Source organism: Lissotriton vulgaris, chromosome 1_1 (genome assembly GCF_964263255.1).
Source record: "Lissotriton vulgaris chromosome 1_1, aLisVul1.2, whole genome shotgun sequence".
NCBI lineage: Eukaryota > Metazoa > Chordata > Amphibia > Caudata > Salamandridae > Lissotriton > Lissotriton vulgaris.
In genome coordinates, this window is record NC_141685.1 from 919,328,843 (window position 1) to 919,343,138 (window position 14,296).

Here is a 14,296-nt window from a genome sequence, read left to right on the forward strand (position 1 = left end):
GGCATGTTTAAAGTGTCATAGTCCTGAGGGAAGCGCGCACACATCCTGTAATTGCTGTTTTCGCGCTGCTCGCATTTTAAAAGTGGTGGCGCAAAAACTGCAATTTCGTGTTTGGGGGAACATTGATTGGCAAGTGGCTCCTGCACTAATGGGATGTGGCTGTGGGCTGTTTGTGGCCCTTTGTGAAAACATTTGTTAATTGCAGCTCCGTCATGCGCTGCAATTAACAAACATTTTCACAATGGCTCACAATCAGCCCCCAACCGCGCTCCATTAAGAAGAAATTTAGCAAGTCCAAAAGTACGACGTGTCACGTGACACGTCGTGCTTTTGGACTTGCTAAATTTCTTCTTAATGGAGCGCGGTTGGGGGCTGATTGTGAGCCATTGTAAAAATGTTTGTTAAGTGCAGCGCATGACGGAGCTGCATTTATATATTCCTGAGCAAACCTGCTATGTCTGGTGAGTTTCATTCATTTGCTCCTGGGAGGGTGCCAGTATTTCCCCATCAAAATGGTGTCAGAAGTGGGATCACAGGAGGCCTGTGATGTCACTTGTTGGTAAGTGAGATGTAAGCTAAATAACTAACTTGCCTTGCTTCAAGTGAACTTTCAGTCTTTCAAATGTGTATTTAACACATAGTATTAATAAAAGGGGCATTGACTGACATTTAAGAAAGACAGGGGACAGTAGAGAAATTTTTAAAAATATTCTCTATATCAACACACTGCTTGATATGTGGCATACACTGCTGGAGAGCCTGGGTTAAGAGAATAATTTATGTGTACCTATACATATATGAAGTAGTGAAACAGGTGACCGATAAGTAACTAAGTTACTTCATGTCAATAAATATTGACAAATGGCTAGACCCTTTGAGAGTTTTATAAACATCCTTTTCAGGAGACCCTTTGGTAGGAGGGGGTATTGATTTTACCCACAAAAAGAAACCCTCCCATAATATAGTGAGTGGAGCTTCATATAAAAAAAGACTGGATTTGCATACATTGTCCTGTATTTCATAGAATAGATGTTGTGTTTGTTTCTGTACCTAATTGATGTATTAACAGGGGTGTGGAATTTAGTAAAATATCTACTTGTCCATGAGGCAGGTTGCTTCATATATTTACTTGTCCTGTAACAAAATCCACTTGTCCCTTTTGTGCCATGCAATGCTGCAACAAATTATGGCAGCGATCTCATTATATAAGAGTTTTTATATAGCATCTCTGATTATGCCAGTGCTCGTTCCATAGTAGGGTTTGAATACTAGCAATTCCCTTATGTTGCCACGTTGCTGCAGGCCTACATACTGGGGCTGAAGTTAGTGGTAAGCAATAGTTCCAGGGTTGGAATGCCCTTTTGAGTCTGTGCAAACCTACTAACTTGCATGTTTAAGGGTTTTCACCAATTCTTCTCAAATCTTCTCATAATAAGAAAGTTTGGAAATGTACTCTTGACAATGGCAGATGTAAACCTTCTTCCAGGGTTAGGAAAAAAGTGGTTGGAGGAAAAGTGAACTTGGAAACATTCAGATTTTCACATGAGCAAATCTACACATGCAGATTTGCTCATGGAAAAATGCAATTCATACATATGTTCTAGGATTACTATTTCTTGGCCTACTTCTGTAAATTCTTCTGAATTCAAGGAAACCATATATATGCAAGGATATATGCCATGCATGCACTTTTGAGACTTTCTTTAATAATTGGGCCTCTAATTAGGACTGGTGTTAGCCATGACCTTTTGTGTATATTAAAATTATGCTTATCACTCTCTCTGTATCAGCTGGCATCACTGTGAGTGACAGTATTCTGCTCTTTCACAAGGAGCATATTGACACACAAAGAAGTTTTGTACAGTGCCCAGAACTCCTGTGATAATGTATACTTTTTGAGGCAAAATGGTGAGGTTCTAGCAGCTCCAACACTGATATGGTTTTACAAAAACCATGCCTATAAAAAGGCATGCATTGGCAAAAACAAAAGACTGACCTCCAATTTCAGACCTCCTGGCTTTGGCACTGCTTGTTTATTTGTGTTTTCTATAAATGTATTTAAAATGGTTAAACTGATTTTCCATTATGAATATTTTTGGGAAATACTAGCATACATCAACATGTTACTAAATAATGCTGCAAAGATGTGGTACCTAAAATATTACAATAGTTTAGCAAATTGTTTTTCCCTACTTGCATTTTTTGTGAATGATTTATTTTAAAAATATAATAAGAGAGCATTCTGGGAGCATTATACATAGCCTCGTATTACTAAACTTTAAAACATGTGTACAGATGTATACTGGAACCACCATCAGTAGTGCAGTCCGAGCATACAACATTTAAGAATGAGAGGCTTTTGGCAGCTGAGGACGTGTAAAAGAGGGCAGAAAAGGTCCTAGGGCAGGGGTCTTCAATCTATGGGGCGCGACCCCCAGGGGGGTCGTGGAGTCCTTGGAAGGGGGACGTCTGTCTGAGTGCAGTTCCTGACTTGGGCTGATCGAGGGTGCTCACGGTGGAGGCCTAATTCATACGAGGTGTGAAAAACATCAAAGCCTCATTAACAAGTAAAAGGTCTTTTAAAGACCTGTCAAGTACTCGGGTGTGGCTGTGTGTGTGTCCCTGAAGCCATTTCGAGCTGGGGGAGGAGGGGAAGTTGGGGGGGGGGGCGGAGGGGGGCTGGGGGAGCAGGCTGTAGTGTAGCCCTTTGAGGTCAATGGATATTGCGCGCCTGGAGCTGTGGGTCCCGTGACATGTCCCCCGCCCCCAGCAGGGAGACACAGAGATGCCCTCCCATGATCGGGAAAGAAGGAAGAAGACACCGAGAGATACTGACCCCCCCCCCCCCCCCAATGAGAGAGGCACAGAAAAGGTGGGTGGATGAATGATGGGTGGCTGGATGGTTGGATGGATGTAAGGATGAAGGATGGATGTGTGAAAAGGTGGGTGGATGAATGATGAATGGATGGATGAAAGGGTGGATGGATGGAAGGATGAAAGGGTAGATGGATGAAGGATGTATGAATGGATAAAAGGTTGCATGGATGAATGATGGATGGATGTGTGAAAAGATGGGTGGATGAATGATGGGTGAATGGATGGATGAAAGGGTGGATGGATGAAGGATGGATGTATGGATAGAAGGATGAAAGGATGGATGGGTGAAGGATAGATGGATGAAGGATAGATGCATGAATGTAAGGATGACAGGGTGGACGGATGAAGGATGAATGGATGGATGGATGGATGAACGGGTGGATGAATGGATGAAAGGGTGGACTGATGAAGGATGGATGGAAGGGTGGATGGATGTATGGATGGATAAAAGGTTGCATGGATGAATGATGGATGTGTGAAAAGGTGGGTGGATGAATGATGGGTGGAAGGGTGAATGGGTAAAGGATGGATGTATGGATGGAAGGATGAAAGGGTGGCTGGATGAAGGATGGATGTATGGATGTAAGGATGAAAGGGTGGATGGGTGAAAGATAGATGGATGAAGGATAGATGTATGGATGTAAGGATGAAAGGGTGAACGGATGAAGGATGGATGGATGAAAGTGTGGATGGATGGAAGGATGAAAGGGTGGAAGGAAGAAGGATGAAAGGGTGGACAGATGAAGGATGTATGGATGTATGGATGGATAAAAGGTTGCTTGGATGAATGATGCATGGATGGATGTGTGAAAAGGTGGGGGGAGGAATGATGGGTGGATGGATGGATGAAAGGGTGGGTGGATGGATGTATGGATGAAAGGATGGATGAAGGATGGATGTATGGATGGGAGCATGGGAGGATGAAAGGGTGGATGTATGTATGGATGGATAAAAGGTTGCATGGATGAATGATGGATGAATGTGTGAAAAGGTGGGTGGATGAATGATGGGTGGATGGATGGAAGGGTGGATGGGTAAAGGATGGATGGATGTAAGGATGAAGGATGGATGTGTGAAAAGGTGGGTGGATGAATGGATGGATGGATGAAAGGGTGGATGGATGAAAGGGTGGATGGATGAAAGGATGAAAGGGTAGATGGATGGAGGATGTATGAATGGATAAAAGGTTGCATGGATAAATGATGGATGGATGGATGTGTGAAAAGATGGGTGGATGAATGATGGGTGAATGGATGGATGAAAGGGTGGATGGATGAAGGATGGATGTATGGATGGAAGGATGAAAGGGTGGATGGGTGAAGGATAGATGATGAAGGATAGATGTATGGATGTAAGGATGACAGGGTGGACGGATGAAGGATGGATGGATGAAAGTGTGGATGGATGGATAGATGAATGTGTGGATGGATGGATAGATGAAAGTGCGGATGGATGGATCAAAGGGTGACGGAAGAAGGATGAAAGGGTGGATGGATGAAGGATGGATGGATGGATGGATAAAAGGTTGCTTGGATGAATGATGCATGGATGATGTGTGAAAAGGTGGGGGGATGAATGATGGGTGGGTGGATGAATGAAAGGGTGGATGGATGTATGGATGAAAGGGTGGATGGATGAAGGATGGATGGGAGGATGGGAGGATGAAAGGGTGGATGGATGTATGTATGGATAAAAGGTTGCATGGATGAATGATGGATGGATGTGTGAAAAGGTGGGTGGATGAATGATGGGTGGATGGATGGAAGGGTGGATGGGTAAAGGATGGAGGTATTGATGGAAAGATGAAAGGGTGGATGGATGAAGGATGGATGTATGTGTGAAAAGGTGGGTGGATGAATGATGGGTGGATGGATGGAAGGGTGGATGGGTAAAGGATGGAGGTATGGATGGAAAGATGAAAGGGTGGATGGATGAAGGAAGGATGGATGGATCGAAGGATGAAAGGATGGATGGATGTGTGAAAGTGTGAGTGGATGAATGATGGATGGAATTGATGAGGTCTAACAGGCGCATTTATTGTTGTCAAAAGATGATGATGAGGAGTACCAGTTACTAGAAACTTTTGTCGGATGGGGGTCCTTACCCCTAAAAAGGTTTAACAAGGGGGTCTCGGCATCAAAAAGTTTGAAGAACTCTGTCCTAGGGTCTGGCTGGAATAGATTTGTAAAGGAGGGGCGATTTTAGGAGCACAGAGCAAGCAGTTTGGTCAGAGACAGACATGGTTAGCTCAGTGGGTCTTTAATACTAATTGTTACATGATAAATGTTAAAACAGACTTTTCCTAGAAAAAGGCACTAAATAGAAAAGGTAGGCCTCACAGAAAAAAATGAATTTGTGTGTTTTTACAAAACTAAGACATAACAAATATTAAAAATAGATGCAAAATGTTGCAGCACTCTTATGGCAAAGCACTTTATAATGACATTTCAAGAAAACTCAAAAAGATAGCACCATGAGGGGCCCTGTGACATTACTTGTCAGACAGGATTTATAAGTCCTGCTTGCTTTTCATATGTAGAAACAACAAAAGGGGTAGTGAATATTAATTCAAAACTGATTACGTTTTTGCATAATTGTGAGCCATATAACGTCTAATACCACTATTGTGAAAATATAATAATATTTAGCACTGTTGAAAATTATCCTGTGCAAAGTATATATTCACATTTCATTGTGCACATCAAGATTTATCTCCAACTGGTTAAAATATGTTGTTGCACCACATAAAAAGTGTGAATATTAGTTTATCTAACAACACTAATATTACTGTCTCTTAGTGACACACTTAAAATGTAGTATGGCCTAATGGCTGCAGTGTCAAATACAAAGGCTACAAAAGTAATGCAAAGAGTAGCTCTAGAGACCTGAATTACATTGCACGCCTTAATGCACAATAGTTCTGGGCGCATTATGCCAGTTCTTTAGGTGCTAGGAAGCACACTGCACACAAATAAAAATAATTATTAAAAAAACCAGCAGGAGTTATATCCTACCTTTCAAATATCAGGACAGGCACGGAGCAGGAAGGCTTTTCAGTCATGCTTCTTGAGAGATACTTTCAAATGTGATCGTACCTTTTAAAATACCACCACGGAGGCACGCACCCTCAGTCATGCTTCTACAGATGTTTCTTTGAACAAATAAACCACATGGGGTAACGTCGCTCATACAAGGGAGAACAGGTTTTAATGGTCAAAGGCCAAGTTCTTTATTTAGAACTGACCAGCCTTCCTGCAGGTTAAAATCTCCACGCAGGGAACCACTGTGACAGTATGTGATTTCTACATTACACTATGAAAGCCTGTAATGTTACAGAATAGTTTAATAAACTGATTTTTTTGTATTAATTAAATATCCTGAATCTACCATTGTAGGATACAACACTACAGAAAAATGTAAATGTTGCTCTAAATGATGTCTGAGGCTATAATGTGCCTAGGGAAATGAGGGTCAAAATTAATTCTCAATTCATGTTAATAATATTAGGGATATCGTCATTAGTAATTTAACTACATTTAATGAATGAAAGAATTTACCTAGTTGTTACAATGAAATTATGGCCTTGATTAAGCCTTCCTGGAACTAGATTGGACACCTAAGATCTGTTTTAGGTAACATTAGCTAAAGGAAATATTGCATATTCTGTTAGGAGCAGATGGGGATATTACTGTTTTGTTGAGAAATAAGACCTTTGTAGGAGAAATGCAGGATGGCGTTTATCCAAATGAATAACTTTATCAAGGGGTGCAGCATAGATACCAGAGAGAATCAGGTTAAATGTTGCACGGTGTTTCAGGATGAAGATATCAGACATGCCCAAGGAGAATCTCATGTTTCCACTAAGGTGGAAGATGTGTTCTCTAACGTGGGAGATAAAGGGATACATTTCACAATTTTAATATAAATAAATATAATTATTTGCAGCAGTATATATTTTTTATTTAATAAATGGAATTTACTCACAAATATCTAAGGATAGGTTAGAACAGGGCACTTACTGCTTGCAGCTTCAGTAAGGATTCTCTGTTGTACGCACCCCCTGTACAGCATGTGTGGATGTGTTGAGATATGATGAATAATGCTGTCAGATTGCAGTTTGTTACATATGAAAAGGAAATGGATGGATGTACACATAACTAACAATAAGGTTATAGATCTAGGGAATGGAGAGGTTTGGGAAAAATGCCTTAACCATAAAGTGATATTTAAAAATAAATAAAATGAAAAAAAAGAAGGGGCGGTGAAAACATGCTGTCCCCATATAGTGATTACCTTATGAACTTATGGTTCCCTTAGAGCCTGTTGTGCCTGACACCAGTACTATATTATTATTTATTTATTATTTATACCTGTAGAGGCAGAGTATATTTCTCTCCTCAGTGGGTTTTAGCATTAAAGTCCATCTACAGAGTGAAAGCCTCTTTGCCGTCATGCATGTCATTCACTGTGAGTCCCAATGTCAATGCGGAGGCAGTAAAGAGAGATTTGGGCCACCTATGCCTGGAAGGTGGTAGCATCGTCTTGCAGTAGGCTGATGACCTCCTTGTGACATCTCCATCACTTGAGGCTGGTGAAAGCCTGTGACAAAAGACACTGTACCTCTGTTGAACTTCCACCAGGAGAGAAGAGAAGACTCATTGTCAAAATGCCAGTGCTGCCAAAAAGAGGTGACTTACCTGGGTTTTGTGATATTCCAAGGACAGAATAAAATTGTTTCAGGGCATTCAGCTCCTGCCCACCAAGAAAGGAATGATGTCCTTCCTGGGGATAATGAACTGCTGCCACCAATGGGTCCATGCATGCAGAGGCTATGACTAATGAATTTGCAAACTGTTTCAAGAAATTGAAGGAGACATTGTTTTACTGTGCCATCATGGGGACTGCCTGTCTACAAACTGCCTTTTCGTCTCTGTTTCAGAGCAAAATAACATTGCAAATGAAGTGATGCTGCCAAGTGTGTGCTGATTCAGAAAAGGGGGTGGTGATGAACAGAGTGTCTGAATTAAGCAGACCACTCTTACCCAGTCCTAAGATCAGGGCTTGATCCATCACCGTTTTTAGCTCACTGCACCATCCCAGCTCAGAACTTGGCTATATGCAAATTAGTCTGTCCCTGGCCCAGTGCATCCTGGGAACAGGGCAGACCAAACTACCAAGCCAATTCTTATACTGGGAAGGAAACAAGCTTCCGGGGACCGGTTTCTGGCATTTCAGCCGTCTTCGGCCCGGCTTGCTTGAATCCTGATGGTGCAATGACACAGCTGGAAAAGAAAGGCCTGTGGGACACAAGTATGTGACTTTGCTTTCTGCTGTAATTAGGGGTCAACAGCTGTGATGGTAGAGAGGACGGCTCTCATTGTGTTGGACTATACCTGTATTGTCTAGGTGCCACATTTGGTATGGTTGTTGTTGTTGTCTGGATCAACACAACTGTTTTCTGCTAGCAGGCACATAGGTTTAATGGTACCATGTTCTGTAATTGTAATGTCATAATAAGATGCCCACCTGTTAATTTGGCAAAAGTATTACCAGCAATAGGTTATTCTGATGAGATCCATTCTCTTAGAAACAGATGAGAGCCTAATTAAGTTGGTGTTGAGATTGTAGAAAACGGCAACACAACAAGATTAGACACTATTAGTAAAGACAGACTATGCGTGGTACACTGATAGTTCCTCCAGCAGATTGATAGACACTGATTACAGAGCAGGGTATGCCATAGCAATAGCTGATGTGCAGCTCTGCCACTTGATACATCTACCCAGTAAGATAAGCTGTATGGTGTAACAAAAGCATGAATACTAGTCAAGGGTAAAACTCTTAACATTTACACTAACTCACATTTTGCTTTGCAGTTCTTATTTGTGAAAGTATCACGGAATCATAGGAGAAACAGGGCGCCTTATTAAAAATGGTCCTTTAGTAAGGATCTTATTTACAGCAATACTATTATACACCAGGATAGCGGTAATGAAATGGGAAGCCTACACAGGAGCTAATACTAAGTAAGCCAAAGGTGATGCCATTGCTGACACAGCATTAAATGAAAGCATGTTACAGCCTGTGCAGATGGGACTAATGAACAAAACCGTCCAAAAATACAGCTCATTCAGAGACAATTGTTGTAAGCTAATGTAAAGGAAGCACAATGATCTTGAACACCAGATGAACATAGAGGGAGGACTGATGATGGATGTGAGTCGAATAATGAAGAGAGTATGGGCCTAACAGGATGAGATGCCTGTGTTCCCACGCAGAATGTTCCTTTCCCTTACAAGACTGGAACAGGGACCCTCTGATATTGGAACAGGGACCCTCTGATATTGCACAAGGGAGGATGAATGCGCAGATGCATGTTGCTTCCCAGTGAATTGATTTAAATATTTGCTGGTGTGGGTGGATATGTTTTCAAAATGAATGGAGGTGTATCCAACAGTGAAGAATAATGCAGCAACTGGGGCGCAGTACTTCAGTAAAGCCATCTCTCCAAGGTTAGGACCACCAGGGCATAACTAGCGATAAAAGGAGATCACTTAGTGTTTACATTTATGTTAAAGAGGTTGTTTTGGGGAATAAAGTATAACATGTATACCCCCATACCACCCTCCAACTTGAGGCCAGGAGGAGTAAATGAGCTCCAAAAAAAAAATGGATTATTAGTAAAGGCAACTGATGGAACAGGCCTGAAATGGCCTGATGCTCTGTCTTTAGTACTGCCTGCAATGCGGCAAAGACTTCTAAAGCGATGCCATGAATGGATTGAGGGAAGACGATGCAAGGCATCGCCCCAACGCCTGAGAGGACGGTACCAGAAATTGATGACCATCTGTCACCAGAGGACCTGCGCAACACAGCAGTTAAGAAGAGGACAGACCAGACCATTTCTATGATCCATGGGGGCCCATCATAAAGTGTCAGAGGGACGCAACATTAACTGATGCTGTTGAGTGAAGTACACTACGCAGTCTCAAAGAAAGGTGATGGTCTGCACCTGCAGAAAAATAGACTGAAGAGGACAAGGCAGGGCAGGTTCGTGAAATCTCCCCTGAACAAGACGACTGCAGACCAGGAGGAGAAGCAGATGAACACTCACTGCGTGCCTCTAAATTACTGACACTTGCTGAAAGTGCCCGGGAACTGAGTGACTAATTGATGCTGTAGCACTATGCATTGCACAGAGAAAGCAATAATAGTCGGACACTTAATTAGTATGCTGCCGGTATCACAACAGCCTGCTGATATAATATTGATCTCATCAAGATATATTAATGTAACAATATATGCATTTTATGCAAACACTCTGTAATGCCATCCAAAGACATGTAACTAATGTTTCCTTCATATATATACATATATTGGTTTTACACTTTTGTTGGATAGGTCTATCCAAAAGGGAGAATTGTTGCAAAATGTATATGAATATCCATATCAATTTATGTGTCTGCACTTCAAAAGATATCATGCTTAGATATATCACATTAACATGAGACCGGGAGCTCCAAAGGGCTTCCTATCTGACCTTGACTGGACAAGCTTCAACAAGCTATTCTGTACCCACTTAGAGGTCACTTTGCCTGTCCTGGCTACATGATATTTCTTATTCTGGTTGTGCAAGTTGCTTACGCAGTGCCGAGCCAGCCTTTCTGGTCTGCCCATACATGGCTGTTTATAATTTGCATGGTGCAGACATTGCACATCCATGTTAGCTATATTTGGCTTGGTGCCTTACTCTAGTTCCGCTGACATGGCATTTCAAACTGTATAGAACACCTAGAAACCTGTCACTCTGGGAAGAAGCAGTCTGAGAGCCCCTAAGGCTGGAGACCTGACTTCTTCCTTGCTAATTAGCAATGATGCATGCTTTTGGTACCAATAAATACATTTCTCTCTGTTTCTGAGCAAACCTGCTATGTCTGGTGAGTTTCATTCATTTGCTCCTGGGAGGGTGCCAGTATTTCCCCATCAGGGACCAACTCTGTGGAAACTCCGCTCTGCTCTGCTGCCCGCCTCCACCCCCTAGGAATAATTACATTAAATATACTTTAAAGGTTAAAAAAAGCAACACTTACCTTAACTGCGGCATCCCCGGGCTGCCGTTCTCCTCTTCCTCGGTTTCACAATGATCTGCGTGGGCGCCTGTGCATGCGCATTTCTCGCAAGGAATGCGTATGCACGAGCGCGCGCAAATGCGCAGATCATCGTGAAACCAAGAAAGAGTAGGACGGCAGCCCGGGGATGCCGCAGTTAAGTATTGCTTTTTTGACCTTTAAAGTATATTTAATGTAAATCTCCCTGGGGGGTGGAGGCAGGGGCTGGGCAACTCCACTCCGCCACAGAGTGTGTGGAGTTGTGCCTATGCCACGTTCTCTGCGGAACGTGGAGTGGGCACAACTCTGCACACTCCATGGGCGGAGCGGAGTTCTCCTCCCACGGTTACATTCAGCCCGAACACATGTTCTTCCTTTCTTTGTTGTGTTCTTTGACTGAGTTAGGGCGCCACCTCATGGCTGCAATATATGATCTCTCTTTCTTCAGTCTCATTCCTCTAAGTTTGCAAATTCCTTGGGCACTTTTGGACAAAAACACAGCATCTTTTTACAAAAGTGCCGATTTTGTCAATATTTAGCAAATCGCGAAATCCTGGAAGGTCTGTCTAGTGGGACTCCTCATGTCCCTGACATTAGGAAAAGTCTGGACAGAGACAGTAGCTGCTGCTACTGGGCAGTGGTGGTGGAACGGGGAGGGAGGCGGATGGTTAAAAAAACTAACATTTAAATGGGAAAAGAATTAAGAAAAGAAAATTCACTTCACTTTCCGACGGCCGCCTCTCCTCCATTCTCTTCGGTTGACGAAGCAATAAGTACCCAGGCTCCCAACTCTCTTAGCCAATCATGAAGCTGCCTTGCAGCAGCATTGTGATTGGTCTGAGTGCCATGGTCCGGTGCTCAGAAAGGAACTGGGTGGCTGCGCATGTTCTCCACCCAGGCTGTACAATACAGGCGGTGGAGGACATGCAAAGTGTGCATAGCATGTTGGTTGGCCCAAGACGGCTGGCCAAACAGTCATGCGCATTTTAGAGAGTGCCCATCACTCATCCCTCTGCTCTGCGTGAAGCACAGCCCACCCCGTCCGCACCCTTACACAGCTAGTAATTCAACCTAAAATAATTAATAACATTGTTATTATTATTTTCTTTTTCATGTGGGGTGACGCTCCTCCGCCTTAGCAGAGGAGCCGCCACAGGACAGAGAATTATCCCAGTTGAGCCCTTTGAAGACAAACCTTGTCATTGTGCAGGACTCTTGGCTACCACCTACCCAAAATGAAGAAATTGGGAGCAAAAGGTGTTTTGTGGCACATTATCCCACACTCTTTCCTTTGTTGAGCCCATTGTGTGATGGTGACAGTGTACTCTGTTTTTTGGTCCATTCTTGCAATCAGATCTTTTGTATACTGTTTCTGGTTAGTGCTTGCACTTATGATGCTACTTGGGAAGCTTTCATTGATGTCAAGAATATGGCATCAAATCAAAACTCTAGAGTGGGTCTACCATACCCGAAAAGGAGAGCAACAAGATTTAGTGGAACATCTTCCCTTCAGCCTTTTTCTAACCCATTTCCATCTATCCATCCCAATTTTTAACTTCCACCAGAGCATTCTCCTCTTGTTTTGCCACAGATCAGTAATAAGACCCCACTTCTTGCAGCACCTTTAGATAGGGCTACCTGAAGTCAAGAGTACTCAATAACCAGAAAGTCTGATTGGTATGTTACACATCAGTGCTGAGGAAGAAAGGTATCTTGAAGTTTTACACTTCTTACAATTCTGTTCTGACTTTTGACTCACCATGTATGCCCTGAAAGAAGTGTTCTGTTTTGAACCGACCAAACGGTTTATAATTCATTTTTGGGTTTGGTTTTAGAGAGATGTGGGTATCTCGAACACCTTGTGTCATCTGTTCTTCAAAAAAGTATGTGTAGCTTGTAATTAAAAGCCATTGTGTGTTTATTGATGTATGTACTCTGCTGACACAATTTCATTATAATTGTTGATTCATGCTTCGTTTGTTAAGGGAGTGCTGATGCATGGATGCCTTAGCCTGCCATAAACACCCAGTGTATTTATTAACTGTCCTTTCACTTTCGTTTGTTTTACTCTGATGTCACAGTAGCATCCTGTTGGATTTCTACTTGTTTGGAATATGGAGATGCACACACCCATTGATTTTCTTGCTGATGAAACAAAGTAGTGACCCTTTGTCAAAAGTGTCTGCTATGAAATAATTTGCTGTGTATATCTTATACGTTCTTGACTTATAACACACACTTTAACTCCTGTCTGACTCCTTTCCACCCTGACGAACAGAATCACAGATTTGTGGCATAATTTGTCAGCCGGCTGCATTGCCTCTATGCCTGGATTGCTATGGGTCAGGCAACAGTGTCACCACCACATATCCACAGCCATCATTGCAAGTGTGGGATAATGGCCAATACCACCCTGCTTTCAACGTTCCCATCCATCTGAGCCACAGGTTCAAGGTTAGCTATTCACCAGAACGGAAGGGGTTGCAGAAATAATGTCACTGACCCCGTGACCCCTTTCCCAGTAACGTTAATGTGTTGACCCCGGCCACGCAACAGTCTCCTATTTGTTTGGGAGAGACTAGCTGAAGAAAATGACATGGAAACTAATAGAAGTAAACAGGGCTTATTTTGTCCTATTTACTTCTGTAGCTTCCCATGCCTTCAGAACACCAGAGAAAGGTGTTGTGGTAGCAAGTAGTGCCAACGATAACAAAGGGCAATTCAGGTGTAGCAGCCGTTGCACCCCCCCCCCCCCCCCCCCCCCACTGCAGTGGGGTTCCATGAACCATATGGCATTCATTTGTCACTTGAATAAATCTGGCCCTCCATATTGGAAGACCTGGTCAGTAGGAGCAGCCTGAGGGGATCCCAGGATACTCCCAACTTCATGTTTATGTAGGATGCTAAGGGCCATCCCTGGTTAGTTGAGTCTGCTCAAGTCAGAAAGGCACCATGGAGTCCAGAATTCACCATCCACTGGAACCAGGCAGGCATCTATGGAGACTCTCAATCAGTGGTGCAACATAGGCACCCGCAGCCCCCATGGTGCGGGGAGGCCCATGCTCCATGGGCCTCCTCAGCAGAGTACCCTGACCGGAGAGCTCCTTTTGAGTCCAGAGGGGGGCCTCCATATTCCTTGCAGGGAGGCCCCCTCATGTTTTGTTACGCCACTGCTCTCAATTGAATCTAGTGCCCAGTTCTGTGACCCCCTCAAACATACCCTGAAATATAGCAGCTTCATTTTGCAATGAAATGCATGCTCATTTTAACCTTCTTATCCAAAAGCTGTTGACAGCTGTACTCCTCTATTT